Genomic DNA, 6038 nt, shown 5'->3' with positions numbered 1-6038 from the left:
CTTTTGAACACACAGATGCACAGCACACACACACATGCTCTCAAACACACACAAATCGCACACACTCATGTGGGCACGCAAGTGTGCACGCACACCTAACACGCACATTAGTCATATTTTTTGGTAGTTTTTTTTAAATGTATTTTTCAAGACAGGGCTCCTCTGTGTAGCCCCAGCTGTCCTGGAACTCACTCTGACCAGGCTGGCCTCGAACTCAGAGATCAAGCTGGGTGTGGTGAAGATTCAGAAAAACATAGAGAATAGTTTATCAGTCTGGGACTCCGCTTGGCTTGGGCTGTCCCTCTTCTTACAATGACTCTGGCAACCTAGGACTCCTGCTGGCATCAAGCTGCACATGCACCTCATTTTCACCCTTGAGGTGTTTCTCCTCCCCTAACAACCGTCAAGAACTCCCTCCCACTTGGGGCAAGTAAAACTGAAAAGGAGTTCAGACCTCAGGACCCACAGGGCAGGAGGTGAAAACTGACTCTTGAAAATCATCAACAGTCTTCCATGAGCACGCAATGGATAAACACACACACACACACACACACACACACACACACACAGATTAAACAAGTAAATAAGTGTAAAATACTTTAATAAAATAACTGTAGGGACTGAAAAGATGGATCAGAAGTTAAGATCCCTGGCTGGCTGCTTTTCCAGAGAACCTGAGTTGAGTTTCCATCTCTCCCAAAGTGGCTTACAACCTTCCATAACCCCAGTCCCTTCTCTGGCCTCTCTGGGCACCAGGCATGCATGTGGTACACATAGTATATACAGGCAAAGCCTCTGTACACATAATGTAAAATAAAAATGTTTAATTCCTTTTTCAAAGATAATTTTCTTCTTTCTCCTCTTCCTCCTCTTCCTCCTCCTTCCTCTTCCTCTCTTTCTTCTTCTCTTCCTCCTCTTTTCCTCCTCCTCCCTCTTCCTCTTCCTCTCTTTCTTTTCCTCCTTCTCCTCCTTCTCCTTCTCCTCCTTCTCCTTCTCCTCCTTCTCCTCCTTCTCCTCCTTCTCCTCCTCCTCCTCCTCCTCCTCCTCCTCCTCCTCCTCCTCCTCCTCCTCCTCCTCCTCCTCCTCCTCCTCCTCCTCCTCCTCTTCTTCTTCTTCTTCTTCTTCTTCTTCTTCTTCTTCTTCATCTTTTTGGGTGTTTTGTTTTGGGACAGGGTTTCTCTGTGTAGCCCTAGCTATCTTTAATCTCAATTTGTAAGCCAGGCTGGCCTCAAACTCACAGAGATACACTTGCCTCTGACTCTCCAATTCTGGGATTAAAGTCCTGCACCACACAGCTTGGTCATGAACAGTCAAACATAGTCTAGAACATATCTGCATACAGAAAATAGACAGCTGACCTGATACACACACACCTAGTTTTGTGTATAGGCCCAGTAAATCAAGCTAGGTCTGCTCTCTGAGTGAACTATAGGAGAATTTTTTGATTTACCATTTTATGCCTACAAATAATTGGGTGTGCACATGACTCAACTCAGACACATCATGGGACATGTGCAGTAGAGTAAAGCTTGTGTAAATTGTCAATTAAAAGAGAAAACCTGGGAGGCAGAGGCAGGCGGATTTCTGAGTTCGAGGCTGGTCTACAGAGTGAGTTCCAGGACAGCCAGAGCTACACAGAGAAACCCTGTCTCGAAAAACGAAAAAAAAAAAAAAATTACACCTGTTACCATTGAGCCTGTCTTCTCTTTAGACCCATAAAAGAAGCCTTCAGGTAATCGCCAGGAGCCCTGCATACTTTCACCCAAAAAGCTCACTAGCTGTCTTTAGCAGCATTTCCAACATGAGCCATCACCTTGCCTTTGACTAAGGAGTCCTCTTTATTATAAAATTATAATGATATCATTTCTCTCTTCCATTTCCCCTCCAAAACCTCCCATGTACAGCTCCTTGCTCTCTTTCAAATTCATGGGCTCTTTTTTCGTTAGTTATTGGTTATTGCATACATCTATGTATACATATATGTACGTGTGTATCCCTTAATATAACCTGCTCAACCTGCTCGGTCTGTATAATGTTATTTGGACATACGTTTTCAGGGCTGGCCGTTTGGGATAACCTGTTCTCTAAGGCTGTTTCTCCCTGTGGTTCGTAGTGTAGGACTGAGGCTCCCTGAGTTTGCCCTACCTACTTCAGCATGTCTGTTGTTCCTTGTTCAACTAGGATTTGGGCCATCGTGTTGAGACTGCAGCTCCAGACATTACTAGGAGACAGAATTTCATGGTAAATTACCCGATCCTCTGGCTCTTACGGTCTTTTTTTTTTTTTTTTTTTTTAAGATGTATTTATTTATTTTATGTATGTGAGTTACACTGTAGCTGTCTTCAGACACACCAGAAGACGGCATCCGATTCCATTACGGATGGCTGTGAGCCACCATGTGGTTGATGGGATTTGAACTCAGGACCTTTGGAAGAGCAGTCAGTGCTCTTAACCGCTGAGCCATCTCTCCAGCCCCCTCTTACAGTCTTTACACTCCTCTTTCACCATAGCCCCATGCCATTTTGTACATGAATCCATTTCCAAAAACAAAAAGGGGGAGGGGGGCTAATGAGATGGCTGTCTCACACATAAATAAATAAATGTAATTTTAAAATCAATAAAACAAAAAATAAGTGCTTGGGCTAGTGAGACAGCTCAGTGGGTAAAAAACCTGCTGATAAACCTGACAACTTGAGTTTGATCCCAAGATTCATATGTAGACAGAGGTAACTGATTTCCCCAACCCAGGTTGTCCTCTGATCTTGAGGAATGCATGTGAGCACGCCCGCGTGCACACACACAGACACACACAGACACACACACACACACTAACTAAAAAACAACCATAAATGTCAGGGGGCTTGCTGGTCAGTGGTGGCACGCGCCTTTAATCCCAGCACTCCGGAGGCAGAAGCAGGTGGATCTCTGAGTTCGAGGCCAGCCTGGTCTACAGAGTGAGTCCAGGACAGCCAGGGCTACACAGAGAAACCCTGTCTCTAAAAGCCAAAAGGAAAAACAAATCCGTCAGGGGCAAGAGTGGGGAAAGTTAATGAGATGCAGGGAAAACAGAAAGCATTCACCAAGGCTCCCTTCTTTCAATTAATTTATTCATGGCAACAATTAATTTATTCAAGGAAGTCCTTAACAAAGCCAGTCAGCAATATGGCCGTTTTGTGCACTGTTTATATCCGGGATAGTTAGAATGCTGTTTCACTTAGAGCCAGAGAATGAACTGAAGGGCCCAGAGAGCATATATCTTGGATCTAGCTGGCAGGGGTGGGGTTGAAGATAACACAGCTAGCATTCACTAAGATGTTGAGAACAGCACAGTTACCGAAGACTCCTGGCTTGCCTCTTCCTTTTTTTTTTTTTTTTTTTTTTTTTTTTTTTTGGAGACATGATTTCCCTTTATGTAGTCTTGAGCAGCTTGGCACTAGCTGACTAGCTGTGTAACCTGGGCTGGCCTGTCAATCTTTCTGTCATTGCTTGGACAGTGCTGGGATTACAGGTGTGAGCCGTTATAGCCAGGCCTGCCTCTTCCTCCTAGTCCAAACAACAACTGTAGAAGATGGCACAGTTCTTCTCTCTCTTGGTGGGCAGTGAACTCAGGGGCTTGTGCATGCTAGGCAACCCCTCTCCCTCAGCTTTACAACTGCTTTTAAACAAGGGAAAACCTCTTTGTGAGAACAGGGCCTTGAATTCTAACTGTCTTGGTTAAGGTTTCTATTGCTGTGATAAAACACCATGACCAAAAGCAAATTGGGGAGGAAAGAGTTTATTGGGCTTACACTTCTAAATCCTAGCTTATCACTGAAGGAAGTCAGGACAGGAACTCAGACAGGGCAGAAACCTGGAGGCAGGAGCTGATGCAAAGGCCATGGGTGAGGGGTGTTACTCACTGGCTTGTTCCCCATGGCTTGCTCACCCTTTCTTATAGAACCCTAGGACTGCCAATCCAAGGGTGGACCTACCCACAGTGGGCTGGGCCCTCCCACATCAATAACTAATTAAGAAAATGCCCTACAGCTGGATATTTCTGAGGCATTTTCTCTATTGGGGTTCTGTACTCTCCCCCCATGAGCAAGCCTGAAGAGACCTTGGTTACCACAACAAGGTCAAGTGACGGGATCTAGGTGGAGTTACCCACCTTGGTTTCCCGGAACACAGCAGAACTGCCCCTGGGCTTGCCTTGAGGCATCTCCGGCCGTGACCTGGAATGGACTATGGATTATCCCACCCATCTGAAACCAGGAGGGGTTGTGGGTTGGGTCTTCCCCTTTAAATTGAGAGCCGAACATTAAAGCTTTGGGCCTTGATCAGAGAACTTTGTCTTGGCCTCATCTCTTCTCGCCCTCCAGCCCCTTTCATTCCCAGCCCCCCTTTCAGGTGAACCCAGTTGACTTGTGGCCGCGGGCGGCTACAGGGTTCCCTCGTTAGCTTGTGTCAAACTGACATAAAACTATCCAGCACACTAGACTGAGGTGAATGTGTTGAGAGGCTCTTTGATCAGGGGTACGTATGTGGAAAGATCCATAAGTTGTCAACGTTGGTACCTGATGGGAGGCACTCCTCCACTATTGTGCTGGCTATCAACCCTGAATCTGTGCCTATAGTTAAGCAGCGTTTGAATATTGAGTTACATCCTAGCATTGAAAGGAGTTAGAATCTGACCAGATGAAGCTCCAGTCTTTGTATACTATCTTAAGAAATCCTGGGTAGCCAGGAGGTGGTGGCAAATGCCTATAATCCCAGCACTTGGGAGGTGGAGGTAAGCGGATTTCTGAGTTTGAGGCCAGCCTGGTCTACAGAGTGAGTTCCGGGACAGCCAGGGCTACACAGAGAAACCCTATCTCAAAAAACAAAAACAAAACAAAACAAACAAACAAACAAAAAAGAAATCATGGGTCACATTCTGAGTCCTTCCCCTTCAGTCACCAGGTAGAGAGACTTAGAAAATTCACATTTCCATTTCTGAAAAGATAAGATAAGGTGTCATCCTTAGCCTACATGCTTTCGTGGGTTTGCATCTGGCTACAGGAGACAGAAGCTGCAGCCTCAGGAATAGTAGACAAACACCATCCACGCTTCCAGGCTTCTATTTTGAAATAGTGTTTCCCTAAGTTGTTCAGGATGGTCTCAAACGTGCTGGCCTCCTGCCTCAGCTGACCCCCATGAATGGTTTTGCTCTTGCTTTTACTAGTGTAACTGTTACATAGGTTTATAAAGGGCAAGAGTGGATAAGCACATCCGTACAATAGCAAGTTTAATGAATCGTTGCAAGAAGGTGAGGGATGGGGGCACCTGAAGAGATGGCTCAGTGTTTGAGAGCACTCGGTCTTCCAAAGAACCAGGGTTAGATACCCAGACCCACATGGTAGCTCACAACAATTTGTAGCTCCAGTTACCAGGGATTCAATGACTTCTTCTAACCTCCACAGATACCTAAATGCGTTTGCAGAGGAAGCCTAGTGACTTCGGGTTCCATCTCCTAACTCATGTAAAAGTGGAAAGAGACCATCGATTTCCCCAAAGTCGTCTTCCGGCTTCCATACAGGTATCGTAACACGAATGAGCACGAACAGTTATTCACACAGGAATAATAACACATTTTTAAAAAATGTAGCAGGAGAGCCGGACATGGTGGCGTACTTGGGAGGTGCAAGTAGACCATTCTGAGTTCAACACCAGTCTCTGCCACATAATATACTCGAAGCCAGCCTGAGCTATACGAGCTGTATGAGACCAAAAAATAAGCAAAAGAAAAGAAAGGGTTGTAGCCGATAGCCTTCGCCGAGGGGGAGGGGACCATAAATTCTCAGAGTAAAATCTTGGAATGCCAATGTAAGGGGTGCGAAATGCAAGGAGTTGGGCACCAGGGGGCGCCCGTCGGACCTGTCCGGAACGTGGCAACCCAGGGTCCCGGAGGTCATGTGCGGTGACTTCCCCGCGCCCCTCTTCTCTGTCGACTCCCCGTGTGAGCGTTGCTGTGCCCTTTTGGGTCCGCAGAGGAGAGGCGGGAACCGCGGCCGTCCGGACGG

Source organism: Arvicanthis niloticus, chromosome 22 (assembly GCF_011762505.2).
Source record: "Arvicanthis niloticus isolate mArvNil1 chromosome 22, mArvNil1.pat.X, whole genome shotgun sequence".
NCBI lineage: Eukaryota > Metazoa > Chordata > Mammalia > Rodentia > Muridae > Arvicanthis > Arvicanthis niloticus.
This window is presented reverse-complemented; position numbering follows the sequence as displayed.